A 14,770-nucleotide genomic window follows, 5' to 3' on the forward strand; every position below is an offset into this window, starting at 1 on the left:
ACAGCCTTTTGGAAAATAACATTTTACTATCAAACTTCCATGACAGTCTACAGGATGGATTCAAGGTTCTGGTTGAGCTCTTCATACAGTGATTAAAGGGAACTTGGTGAGGAATTGGCCACAGATCCAGAGTCTGCGCGAAAAATGCGGCTCTTTGCTTTCATATATACCCTAAATCCCCTTATCGCCAGAGTTTTTTCAGGAGAGTGTGAAAAAGGTTCAATATTGATCCTAGTTTGAGCACCTGCCCACCTTCATTGCTGTGACACCTGTTGGTTTGTCGTTTGCCTGCTAACTGAGGGACGAGGGGCAAAATGTATGTTTTGGGGTGCCTTAAAACCACCTACTTCTCTGGTTAAAACAAATCCAGAGCATTCAGGAGCAGAATCTAAAGTTAGAAGGAGGACATACTGGCTGCTGCATTGTTGTCAGAGAAGCCAGCACTTCAACATAGCATGTTTCCTTAATGTCTGAAAATATAACAAGGTCATTTTTTGATTTAATTCAGTAAATATCTTACATATTGGACATTTCAGTACAGTTTAATTAATTTAATTGGTTATTCTCATTAAATGCTTAAATCTCACTCCTCCACTGAAGGTCAGTTTCACTCACCAGATGAACGGACGCTGTAGCACACAAATGGACATTTAGTTTCACAGTTTAATAACCTCCATCTTCCTGAATTCTCCAAATCTGCTGCTCCACATACTTCACTCATGGGGTGTACTGTGTATATACTGGAGAGCCCTCTGCCCCGGGCCTGACAAGTTCAAAATCCTAGCAGACGGAAGTCCCGTAGCCTACTCAAGACGGGCAACGTTGCCGGCAGCCAGGCAGCAAAGCTACCGCTCAACAAGACCTAATTTCTCAAACTTGTGTGTTTTCCCCCCTTCTTGTTGTAACGCGTTTCAGCCTTTGCATTTGTTGTGGTAGTTTGCATTTGCTAACTAATTTTCTACTATTCGCATTTGGAAGTATGGTGAATTGTGTACCTATGTTGTTTGTGGATTCTGTACAAAATGCTGTAACATGCTGTCATGCAGAGAAAATACTAAATAAGTCAGAAAAAATACATTTATTTTGAATATCAGCAAATAAATTATGCTGAGAGAAGCTGCACTGAGCAGAAGCACTGTCGTCTTCCTCATCTTTCTCCTGTTTACACAGGAACCTTATTTGTTTATGGGTTCTCCAGCCTGAGACCTGTAATACTATCCCAGTATCTGAAAAAGGAGCCACTCCTATCAGACCAGTAAATGTCAGGACATGTACAATCCAATCCATTCCTCAACATTATTAGCAGGAATCAAGCTCCGGATTTTCTGGTTCTCACTGTGGTTCTTCACAGTGGCCAGGTCTCTGAAGTTCTCCCTGCAGAACCTCTGAGCACTGGACCAATTCTTTGCATCAATGACATAAACAAATTCAGGATTCTGCTGTGATCCTGCTGTTAGAGAGAGTAAAAAAAAGAGAATGATATTTTTCACAAATAACTGTAATAAGCCTTTAAAGAGCTATGTCTTGCATGATCTTTACCTCTGTAGCAAATGAATGATTCGGCATTAGAGTAAGGATTTTCATACCATTCAAAATTTATGGAAATTCAACACACGCTCGATGTCTCTGTAACAAAGCCCAACTTGATGATGTTGAGAAAAGTTTGTATCATTGCATTTAAAGAGACACACACACCAAAACTGAGCGTTCTGAGAGAGCTGGTTTATACAGGGACACAAATCTCCTCTGGTGCTTGATTCATCATTAAGTGTACCCAGCTCAGTTGTTGTTCCATTTTTTCAGTTGAATTTAAGTGCAAAAGCTCAACACCATAAACCCAACGTCAACAGCAGTGATTATTAAACACAAAAGTAGAAATGTAACTTTTGCGCAACGCACGAGAACAGCAAACGGGACCCTGTGCTGCCTCAACTGGCCAGCAAGGAGATGCACTCTTGCGCGGAGCAACATATTACACAATGAACGGGCTTGACAGTGGCACACAGCGTCCACTGAGTCCTGTCTGAAAGGCCCGCCAGAGGGATTTCACAACAAAAATAATAAAAGTTTTGCATAAATGCAATGGATACCAAATGCTGTTTTCAGAGTATCAAAAGAAGCATGTGCTTTTTAAATGTATCTTCAGGACGGATTAATAACTGCAAAGACATAATAGTAGAAAACCTGAAAGTCCAACCATCCGTGGTGAGTGAGATGCATTTTGTCTTTTTGTAGCGATCTGGAAATAGTGTTTGATTAAAGTCCTTCTGAGTCCTTCATTGTCGATCACAGAAAATGGCCGTTGATCTTTGCTGATATATTCAGTGATACAACTTGTGATCTCTTAGACTTGTCCACTGTTATGGGGAAGTGAGGCTGTAATCGCTTCCATTAGAGCAGTGGTTCTCAACTCATCGAGCCCCAGGACCCACCACCAACTCCTACCTGAAAAATTACAATCAAAATGTCTGATATTTTTTAATCAATCAGATTTATTGAATGAAAGATTGGGCAGTGTACATCTAACGGAAGCAAGAAACTGAACAAAACTAACACATTTTAAAAAGCATTTGACAGATTGTTTGAGACAAGGTTTTTTCCAAGCACATGCACGCGACCCAATGTAAACATTTCCGCGACACACTTTTGGGCCCCGACCCAGCAGTTGAGAACTACTTCTTTCGAGTGACTTGGCCTGGCTGGACTTTTTTCTGCGCATCTTCTTGAATTTTTGCTGGATGACTATTTGACAAGTAGCTTCTCATATTACTTGTATTTCCCAACGTGTAGGTCACAGCAGTCTGGCAGTGTCTGTATATTGTTTTTTTTATTCATCAACTTTTCTCCTTTCTCATTTCTTGTCCTGTTGAAATGAAAAGGCTTCCACACGTCGTATTTAAAAGCCGCTGTAGCATCCACAAGTTCAAAATCTTTTCTATGTTCTCCCTCGATGTACTAGAACTTAGGCAGTAAGCGGTCATGCATGGAGATGATCTCTGTAGTTCCCACTTCCCTCCGCTCTGCTCCACAGTGTCTGAAACAAAACTACACTTTTTGCCCAGAAGACTTATCGATTCATACCGTCACAGCAAGTCCACGACCATATTGAGACACTTTTAATCTTGTGATATCGTCAAGTTGATGATAGTCTTTGACCCCAGTTTACAGAAAAGTAGAAAAATGTATCTAATGTTTGTATTTTTACATAACAAATATTAGTTTTCAGCACCACCCTGTTGATTTACGCCTTTAAATATTTGCCTAGAAAGGGGAAACATCAGGTGAAGGGGTCTGGGGATCTTCTCAGATTTTTTAGCAACAAAGATTTCATTCACTGCATTGTGCTCGATTTAATGCACAAATTTATGTTCTTGTGATTTTGTCTTGTGTACTCTTTTGTGTCCCTTCTGTAATCTCATTTGGTGTTAGGACACATTTTCACATCAATGTTAAATACATTTATTTTGATACTTTTATTTTGTATGTAGATTGTTTGTTGGATGTATGATTTTACTGCTGCCTGAAAAACAAATTACCCTCTCACAACGACAAGAAAGACAACCTTGTACCGTGAACCGGAGGTAAGCCATGATTTGACTGTCTGAGATTTGCATATTCATTTGCATAATTCTTTTTGCATTTTATCAAAAATAAAAACAGCGATGGTTTGAGAATAACATGCATAACTTCCAGGTTATACCAGTTTTGAGGATAATATGTATTTAGGATTATTCCAAGAAATGACTTAAAAAAGCAACATGTCCGATGTGTCCTTGGGCAAGACACTTAACCCCAATTTTCTCCTGCTGCTTCAAAGGCAACGTATGAAAGGGATTAGTTACTTCTGATGGTCTCACTACATAGAAACCTCTGCCATCAGTGTGAATGGGTGTGATTGAATCTACTTACTTGGTCCATTACATTTCTCCTGACACAATGAAAGTAATAATACTCTGTCAACAAGTTCAATCAAAGGGAAATTCATGCAAACATCGAAGTCAGATGCAAACTATAGGCTCTGTTTTTCTTTGTAAGCAGAGCAGAACAACTGCCCATAAACAACCCCTTACATCAGACTTTCTTTTATTTATTTAATGTTTTTTATACACTTATGTATGAGTGAGAGAGGACGACACATGTCAAGTTTGTTAATAAAGCACATTTACAAAATTCTCAACTTGACCAAAGTGCTATAAAACCAAGATAGAGAAATAAATAAAATTAAAATCCATATTAAAGAAGAGTACCCACAAAGAAGTATGAAACCCCAACAAAATGAAATGTGAGAATAAAACAAATAAGAGCAAAGATTAAATCCATAAACAGAATAATTGGTCAGGCCATTGCTTCATTTGTGACATTTTATCACATTTACAGTTCCAGGTCTAAAAGAACGGATGAACTTGGTTCATTAACTTTAAAATTATCAAAAGTGTATTTGAAGATAATCTGGATTGTTGACTGTGTCCACAGCTGGGATGAGCAGCTGGTGTTGAATTTCTTTAGATTTGCAAATCAGTGTCAGTGATATAAGTAGAGACTGTTGTCGTATTCAGTTCACAGAGCACCACGATGGAGAAGTTCTGGCTGGGTCTCTTGTGTCTCTCAGGTCAGTAAACTCTGTTTAATTATAACTGCTTATTTTCTTACAATCCACAATGTCTTCAGTAATTAAGTGTTTTAAGGGGTTGTCTTTATGATTATGTTGGTTGGTCTGAAAAAAATGTTAACCTTAAAAATTCAATAAAAAGCAATATATAAAATAGAATAATATAATAAAAGGCAGTGTACATATTATTTTTAATTTTGTTCGACAGGTGCATCTCCACATAAACAGAGAGACTTTGCACATTAATAGTTTGGTAAAGCAGCTTTATATAAATCATTTTGTAGGTGCAGCTAGGCTTGGGCGATATGACAAATAATTTTATCACGATAAAAAATGTCATATCAGTCGATATCGATAATTATCACGATAATTGTCAATCATTATTTCTTTCAAATTTAAAATCTGATTTGAAAGTTGAAGAAACCAGATTTTTAATTATGGTTTAATTATTCTTTATTGTCGGGGAGCTGGAAATACTGATACGACAGTTTGCTGCTGGGGAGTGGCACTTACTGGCCCGCTGCTTACTGAGGGTCCACACCATAGACTGTTTATTTTATTTACAATACGGTCCATACTAACACTCGTTTGGGATGTTTGGTCATTTCTTTCCTTCGGTGTGTTATAACGGGTCAGGTTTGTGGTGTCGCCGTTTTAGCTGCACTTGTCTTCGGCACAGTTAACAGAGCACTTTACTCTGTTTTTTGTCGGTCTGTAAACTTTCCAAACTGTCTCTAAACTCCGGAAGTTGAGCGGCCTTTCTTGTCGACGATGTTTTCTCCTGCTCTGAGCCGCTACACTCAGCGTTTTCTTCAGGGTCTCTATCGCTTATTTCAGCTGTGTTTTCATTCCACTCCTAACATCTGTAAGCCCGCCTACATCCCTATCCCTGCAACATGATTGGCTGTTCATCGTTTTTTTCTTCTTCTCTTTAATATCGGGAAATTTTATCTTACATTTTTCATATTTAAATTGACAAAAATTATATCGCAATAATTATCGTTATCGTTTTATCGCCTAGGTGCAGCAAAGCACCTGTTTATTTACTCTTTACTGTATGTGTGTTCTCCTCACAGGCTGGAACATCTCCTCATGCCTTCCCTCTCAGTACCACTATGTAGCTGAGCCTATGACTTGGACTGAAGCTCAGACCTACTGCAGAGAGACGTACACAGACCTTGCCACTGTTGAAAACATTGAAGAAATGAAACAACTTCTCTCCACAGTTCCATCTCTGCTTGATGAACATTTTGTCTGGATCGGCCTGTACATTAAAGAGGAGTGGAAATGGTCTGACGGCTACACAGAGAGTGGGGCTGATTATAGGAACTGGCAGCCTGCAGAACCCGACTTTTACGGAGGTCAATTCTGGTGAATGCGGCCGGTTCGGGTAACGTAAATGACGCCACTTCCATACTGAATGAATCAGATGAAGTAGGAACAAATATCTGCCTACTGTGTGTGCCTACTGAATAGTAGGTACTAACAGTATACAGCACGGATAGTAGGTACTGCCTACTGCCAGATTGAGTAGGTACTTGACAATTCGGATGCAACTTCTGTCTCAGCCTACCTTTCAGTCAACCTAACGACAGGCGGAGAGCTGGAGCTGAGGCGGGTTTTAAGCCTCATGACAATCATCTACACCTGTCAATCAGGTCAGCTACATGCCTTATTGTGAATAACTCTTATCCATCTTCAATTAAAAACGGACGAGTCATCAAAACATTCAACCCCCTGTACAGTGTGTGTCGATCGAGACATGAGCCAATGAGACCTATTTGGCTTTATGAACCAGGCTGTAAACATGTTCATTTCTGCTTTTTTGAATGTTGGGTGTGTGACTTCCTGTGCTTCTGCAGCCAGCCTCTAGTGGACACTTGAGGAACTGCAGGATTTTACACTTCAGCTTCATTGTTAAGTTTTGTTTTGACAAGATGATAATAATTATTATTATTATTAGTGAAGACCTCCGGTGGAAGCGTTGTGGTTGTGATGGAATTAAAATTTCAATTTTGTGGCATTTGAGCAAGTGTGCGTGCAGATCTTCTTCCTCAGGCTGCTGTTTTGCTTTGCCCTGCACCTACCTGATGTGCATATAACTACATGCTCCTTTCTCTACATGTCTCTCCACACATTAGCTTCAATTATGATCACTCATATCCCCACAGAGGTGACGTTTGACCCGAGGTCACGTGAGAGCGCAACAACTTTTTAATATCTCATTTGCACTCAAACTTGACACCTGTCGGCCTGATTGAGAAACCTCTCTAAGTGGATACCTGAACTCATCAAACACCTGAACACCTGAAGTCATCAAACACCTGGACACCTGAACTCATCAAACACCTGAACACCTAAACTCATCAAACACCTGAAGGAGAAACCTCGATGGAGAGATACCTGCAGGGAAACCCGTCTGCTACCGGAGCCCCTGTGATGGACCGCCTGCTGACTGGGGTCAGTTGATGGCTCAGCAGCTTTGCTGGTAAGACATCTTTTTATTTTCATGCTAAATGTGTTCGTTTATCTTTCTTTAAACATTTAAATGAGGTTTATGAAACAAAGTATGTTCAATGGATGAATGTACGTAAATCGAAAGTTAAAAGAGTTTTCATTGGGTTGTTAAGAAAACAATAATTGTTGGAGTTACTCAACGTTTTCTTGATTTTAAAACGATGATTTCATGATTAAAATGTGTCTGGCTGTTGCGGGTGGAAAAGTGGAATTTGTAAGCAGGTGCGAACTGATTTGAAAACAACTTTATTTTGGTTTGAGGGTCAATTTGACTCAATTAATCGTCTCAATTTGAGGAGAAAAAGATGGCGACCAGGCCATTTTTCGAATAATGCCAAAAACATATTTTTCTTGTTCGCCATGGAGCAAATTTAAAAAGCCTGGTTGTTGAAGTTTTGTCACAGATGTATTAATAAGTCATTTAAAAATATATTCAGAGATGATTGAGGAATGTTTTCTCCTCGGTCATGTTGTGTTCTGATGTTAAGAGAAGAGATGATGCAGATAGTCTGAAACGCTCCGTGTGTCTGCTCCTCTCTCCTCCACGCGCGTTGTCTGTAACTCATGTGACAGTAACTAAATATAAGAGAACACGTTTATCCTGACAGGAAGTTCACACCTGTGTATTTAGTGGTTCTTTCTCGTGCTAGAGTTTATAAAGGCACTCTCGTTTGGGCATGCATAATGACGCCCGGAGCTCTGTGGCACATCTGGGAACTTTTTGCCACAGCTTATTGCAAACTAAAGGTAAGTGGGCTCCTGTTAGAAACTCCACAGTGTCCCATCAGAGAGAAGTGTGGGGTCAAACATGATGTAATGTGAGAGGATGTTCTGATTATATTTGATGAAGGTGAAACTACATGCTCCGATGGAGTTCCGATCTGTGTCTGATTTATGAGACTGTTACTGTGATTGGATGATAATCATCCTCCTTCAAATACAAACCATCGCTGTGTTGTGAACTTAATTTAACTTTTTCAACTGACTCTTAAGAGGCTGTTGACTCACCTTTATGTCAAACTCAGCCTCTTCACTTCACAGCTCGAGGATGAAGAAGGAAGAAGACGAAGGTGAATGTGACCTGCTGACTGTTCTGCTCCTGTTCGATTCATTATTATCACATTTTTAATCACATTAATCTGTCTTCATCCTCGTGGTGTTATTATTCATCTTACTAACCATCTTGTGTCTCTCCTCTTGTCCTACTCGGCTGCCTGAGGTCGAGTAGGATCAGAGGACCAGTGGAGGTGAGTGTCAGCTTCTCATCGAGTGTTTTTATAAAGACAGGGACACAAATTCATTATCCAATCATATTAAAGATACATGTTATACTGACTATTCTTTTGTTCTCTTCTCTGACTCCATCTCCTCAGCTGCTGCCCTTCACTGCAGGTGACGACCAATAGGATCCGAGGACAGCAGGTGCAGAACATTCAGAGTTTCCATGAAGAAGAAGTGTTGAGATCCGACCTGCAGGAGGAGCAGACAGAGGTAACGACAATGACAATATAACTTCAGGAATAATCCAGAGACCATCCATCTCACTCTCTCTGTTGGACTCTGTGTTTGTTTTACAGACTCATCGTTTCTGCAGGACATCCAGGGTTACCGCAACGACGACGAAACAAAACGCCAACTGCAGAGCGGATCATTTTTAGAGCGACGGCCACAAGACGAGCTGCAGAGAGAAACTGAGCTGTGTTTTCATTGTTAAGGCAAGTCCCAGTTTATAAAAGTAACACAAAGAGCAACATTAACATGTGATGCAGATATGTCTCATTGTAGACCATCAACTTTTTCTTGTTGCATAATCAAAGTATTTTTTCTGTTTCATAGGGAAGGACTGCCGATTCATTTGTGACCAAACCTGGGACCCTTCAGAGAGACGATATCAACCAATCAGCATCCAGCTTCTATTTCAACCAACCTTCTGAAAACATCTGGTTTGGTGTTACATTCAGTAAAACCTGCAGACCTGCAAAGAAAGATTATGAATTTGGAGTTTTGTTAGACTTTGAGTAATTTTGTGTTGAAGCATTCAGTTTATTATAAAAGCTTCAACGTTTATTTGGTTTATTATCGCGTTACACACATTGTGTTGGATCTGAACTCACCTTTAAAATCATCAAAGACAAATAATCAAACTCTCTAAAACTTTATTCTTTAAAGAAAGTTCAAATAAATATCTGTTAGAACTTAAATAGTCTGAGATGATTTATATTAAGTTTATTAAACTCAATTAGAGTGAAGGTGTCATCTTGATGTTGGATGTCTGGATGCAGTTAACTAAAACAGCCAGTAGGTGGAGCTGCTGCTGCAGAGATAACAGCTGACTCTAAGGAGCTGCGGAGGTTTGACCTTTGACCAGATGGTGCTGCAGAGAGGTGACCCAGAGGGGGGAGAGCACGTGTCGGGTATCGCTTCAATCTCTGTTAAATTACAGCATAAGAGTGATGCAGTGAGTTCTTCTCTCCTGACATCTTTCCCCAGAGTCAGAGTAAGTCATATCATACTCTGTATACATATTGATCAAATATTTTTGGCCGATCTATTCCACAATCTTTCCATTTTTCCCCTCATTATTACTGCACAAATGGAGCCCTGGTGTACAGCGCCCCCTGCAGGACAACCATTTTAGATCAATGTGCATGGTCATATGTGCACTGCATACATGCAAACCTTTTCTGGCTTCAGAATTCCCTGTTTTGAGTTATTGTAGCGAGTTGTCTCGACGTATTAAACAACTAATCGAACAAAGCAGTCAGATGTTCTGCTAAGATCCTCTGTTGGAGGAGTTTGGTTCAACGTGTGATTGTCTGTGACCTGTCTCTGATGTGTTTCAAACCAGCTTATAGTCCCTCTGACTGCGCGTATGTCTGTACTGCAAACTCATTGTCCTCTGTGTCAATGTCAGAGCAGGCAGGAAGGTGACAGAGTGATTGACAACGCCGTCTGTCCCTTTGACTGAGACATTTTTCCATCGAGCCGCACAGTCCGCACTGACAATGAACACACACACACACACACACACACACACACACACACACACACACACACACACACACACACACACACACTGTTCATGACATCAGAGGAGGCTTGTTTCAGACAACAGGCTGTGATTGGCCGTCTGGAGGTTGTAGGTGTGGTCAAAGGATCATGAATGGATTCTGGGCAAAGATGTTTAGTCATAGCATGGAGACCAGACACAAAGATGGTGATCATTAAGTCCGATAAGACCCGATCACCTGAGACATGTCACAGCGTGATAAACACCTGCAGCCTGATTTATTCTTTGTGAACGTGTCTCGACTCTCTGACTTTAATGATGTTGTTGAAATAGTGTTTCTCCTCCCCTGATGTTATAGAGAAATCTCTTCACCTTTTGGATTCTATTAAAACTAAATCTTAATCATTATACTTTAGACTAAACAGAAAATTGAATTAACTGCTAATAATAATACAATTTATTTAAAGGAAGAATGTGCAACATGTTACGCAAATGTATGATAAATCCAGTCTCTCCTGTGTAAATGTGTTTCTGAGTCATGACTGTCTACAATGAGTGAGAAGGTCGAGTCTCGCTAGCTTTGTTGTTGTCAGAGCCGTGTTTACATGGACGGGACGGTTGGCTCCTCCCCTTGTGTATAAAAGCTGTTTTATGGCCCTGACACACCAAGAAGACCATCAGCGTTGGTCCGTCTGTGAGCGGTCGCCCCCCTACTTTTTGAGGTGTGTCCAGCTACGTCGCTACCCGTCTGCCCCCGTTGGCCTTTTTTTGGCGATTACAGACTACCGCCGCCTGCTGGCATGGAGAGTTATTTCCGCAGAACGTACGTAGTGTGGTTGGTCGTTGCCTGTAGTCTTTGCGATGTGTTCAAGTGCAACTTTTTGGCCAAGACGTGAGGCGGCCTTCGTCACCACTAGTTCTTTGCTGTCTGCTTGGTGTGTCAGGGCCTTAAGTCAAGGACTAGAGAAAAGAAGAAGAACATAATCACTGCTTATTTTGATGTCACATAATCATCTTTTGATCATGGTCATTCCATGTGAATGTATGTGAAAAGGGAAGCTACGAGCTAACTAAAGAGCACTAACATTAGCATGCTAACAAAATAATTCAGGACACAGGTGATTGCAGCTCAAGCAAAGGACAACTTTATCCACTGCTTACTATTAATGGTGCTTAATTACGGTGCATTCTTATTCATAACTCCTTTATGTGAATGTGAGTGGAGAGGGGTTGGAGGTGTGTCTCTGGAGGAGAGCGGAGGCTTCAGGATGGAGGAGGTGTGGCCAAACAGCAGTTTGGTTTCATGCTGGTGCTCAAGGGCGACATCTACTGGATCAAAAAGTCACACGTTCTTCCTTTTAAAGGCATCTTTCATCAAGCAGCACCTTATTAATGTATTACTTTAAATAATTTAATTCTTCAAGACAAAATGTTTCCTCGTCTTTTTTGTTGATGGAGGGTTAAGTTTGTAACTCATTTAAGACAAACTAAAGTGAGCCCTCCGTCTGACACGCACACGCACGCACGCACGCACGCACGCACGCACGCACGCACGCACGCACGCACGCACGCACGCACGCACGCACGCACGCACACACACACACACACACACACACACAGTAAAATGGATGTTTGACGTCACATCAGCAGTTATTCACTCTGCCTGCAGACAAACACAGAGAAGCCTCATAAAGGACGTTTCTGCATGAAAAGATGTGAAAGACTTCAACAGGCACAAGACGGTCTGACAGTTACATAAACACGGTTTAGTTCTTTTTTTGGTCACAGGCAGACACCGTACCTGACATTCTCAGAGGTTACAGGTGACGGCTCAGCGGTGGTGTGCCCCAGGGAACGTGATGTGTGAGATAAACATGTCACTGATTCACACCGCTCTCACCCCGGGCGCTGCTGGAGTCTCAGTTTGGTTTTATTTATGAATAGAAATAGAATCCAAGCAACAATAATCATCCAGCACTGGGCTTAAAAGTTTGAGTGGTAGGGTAGGCTTGAGCTTTGATTTTAAAATGTGCCGGCTGGATTTATCTCTTAGACAAGGCCTTAGGCAAACATGAACAAAATAATGTTTGTTGTTTTCTAAACTGGAGACTCATTTTATGTTAAGCCTGCAGCAGCATAACTAGGAGCTGGTCTATACCTGCACCAGCCCCTAACTATAAGATTTAACAAAAAGGAAAATTCTATTCTAGTCTATTCTTAAAAGAGTGTGTCTGCCTCCTGGACCCTGACCGGAAGATGATTCCAAACGAGAGGGGTCTAAAACCTGAAAGCTCTACCTCCCATAGTACATTTAGAGACTGTAGGAACCTGGCCTGCAAAACAAAAGCACTTTGAGTTTTGAGTCAACAGCGCCTTTCTGAAAACTTTAAAGATTTTCAACTTGAGTGCTCGCTTTCTGCTGCGAACGCCCTCTACCCATTGAAAACAACTGGAAAAAGACGCTAGGTGGACAAGGGGCCTAAAAGATGAAAATCTTAAAACAATGGTGAATAAAAGAAAATCTCCTTATTTATATATGTTGACAATCATTTACAAAACAACTCCTAAAAATAAATACATTAAATTGAAATCAGTTCACTTGAAAGTGAAAACAAAAAAGGCTGAGATGATTCAACAGACTCTTTGCGTGATTTTTTACAGTGTATGAATCTCAAACTCTGTATTCTCCGAGCAGTAAAACACACAAACAGAGCAGTGAGTTGTTTCTCCCTCTGAGGCTACTGCCGTCCTAATGCTGAAGGTTTTCACCCAGCTGTGATTGTCTCTGACAGGTGAACTGAGTCATTCCTGCCCAACGCTAAAATAACCTCCGTGCACGCTCACACAAATAACCACACACAAACATCCTCGACTGGACTTAACCTTTGGATTCTGGTCGGTCTGAACTGATCCATCAGTCTCTCATTAACAAGGTTTGAGACCTTTAAACCCCAGATCCTACTCCACTCAGAAATATTACATCATCCATCTGTCTTTCAATTACCAACACTGGCTCGCTTTGCTTCCTGAATCCCTGATTGAATCAAAAACCCCACCTGCCGACCGCTGTGTGTGTGTGTGTGTGTGTGTGTGTGTGTGTGTGTGTGTGTGTGTGTGTGTGTGTGTGTGTGTGTGCGTGTTAAAGCTCAGGAACAAAAGGACGTCTTGTCTGCTGGATTTTTCTGACCTTTTTCTGATTTTTGGTGCCATTAAAGGTCAACGGGATCATGATTTATTTTCTACATTTCAATATTTAAGATAATTCTGACATGCCTTCAACCTGCAATTTATAAAATGTCCAGCAGGTGGCAACTCCATCTGTGATTATATTGAAGTCTATAGCCATTTTTATAGTGGCTGATCTGGTTGTTCACACATGCACCTCACAGTGGGAGAGTCACCACCACTGATTATATCCTGCTGCTTCCTCACAACAGCTCACTCTAACTTTGTGCGGAAAAAATACTCTGAGAAACTCCGGTTTGATTTATTCCCTTACAAATTCCCTGAAACTTAAACAATAGATATTCATAGTTAAGGACAGTTTGGCCCTGAAATCTTCTTGAGTTGCTCTTTCACACATGTCGACTCACAGCGGAAGATTCTCCCCGTTGGACAGGAGGGTGGGGGGTGGGGGGGGTCTTGAGAGGGAAGAAGCGATGTAAAAAAGGACGCTGTGGAACTTACAGCGTAATGTTTTACAACAGTGAGGTAATAGACGGAGCAGAGTTACTACGTGCTATTGGACGTATTCATACAGTGAATTTTGTCTGAATATTTCCTGCCTCATATTGACTCAACCTGACTTCACTTGGAAACTAAACTAGAGTACATGCAGGAAAATTCCTGATAAAGTGAGGATGAAAAATCCAGCTGTTTGTGTTCATACATTTGCATGACTTGCAGAGTGTAGAAAAACAGAATTTCCCCTTGTGTGATCAATAAAGTTAATCTTAATCTTAATCTTAACATGCTGACCAATCCAAAAAATGTGGGACATTTTCAATGCACATGCACATTAAGACAATTACTGACTAGATGTTCTACCATTATCTATCGTTTCAAAGTGCAATTTACTCTCTGATGCTGACGAGGAAAAATCAATCCAAGATTTCATCCTCTTAAGGTTCTTGTTCAGTCACTCTGTCCATCGTTTTTGTTGTCTTCACATCTGCCAAGGTCATACATACTTGGCCAAGACCGATAAATTGTCCCGTTTTCCAAAAGGACTTTCTGCCTGAAAGCTGAACGTATTTCTCACAGTGAATTGTAGACACATAACCAAAGTAAAATTCTAGATAAAAGGCGAGAATGAAATATGTATTTTTCTTGTTCTTCATTCGTAGGTAGTGTGATGTTGAAGCGGTTATTTTGAGGCAAAATGGGAACATAATGTTGCTTTAATTGGTTTTGATAACTTAATTTGAAGCTGACTGATTGCTTAATTGACCTTCAACAAACACCTTCCAATTATCTTCTTCTAATCCTTCAGATCTCATTTACAGAGAGACGACATGATTCAGGGTCTTTTCTTTTTAAACACAAACACGTCTCCTGTCTTTACTTTGGGGGGTACAGGAAAGCCCCCTCTCCTTCTCGTCTGTTCTGGGGTCACTCAGAGGGGCAGTCAGTGT

At 40.8% G+C, this 14,770-nt stretch overlaps 1 long non-coding RNA gene and 1 gene segment (V, D, J or C); one reads left to right on the top strand and one right to left on the bottom strand.

The window, feature by feature from the left end:
- Positions 1-14,770, bottom strand: part of LOC136177443 (Ig kappa-b4 chain C region-like) — a 133,613-nt gene that overhangs the window by 70,708 nt on the left and 48,135 nt on the right.
- On the top strand, positions 4,552-11,655 carry LOC136177448 (uncharacterized). Of its 2 annotated transcripts, XR_010665061.1 has the most exons (6): positions 4,552-4,609; positions 5,686-7,097; positions 8,168-8,373; positions 8,500-8,617; positions 8,704-8,841; positions 8,963-11,655. It is a non-coding gene; the product is annotated as an uncharacterized lncRNA (long non-coding RNA). The 2 variants fall into 2 exon arrangements; XR_010665060.1 differs by lacking the exons at positions 4,552-4,609; positions 5,686-7,097 and having other exon boundaries at positions 7,116-8,373; positions 8,963-11,645.

Source organism: Labrus bergylta, chromosome 22, assembly GCF_963930695.1.
Source record: "Labrus bergylta chromosome 22, fLabBer1.1, whole genome shotgun sequence".
Lineage (NCBI taxonomy): Eukaryota > Metazoa > Chordata > Actinopteri > Labriformes > Labridae > Labrus > Labrus bergylta.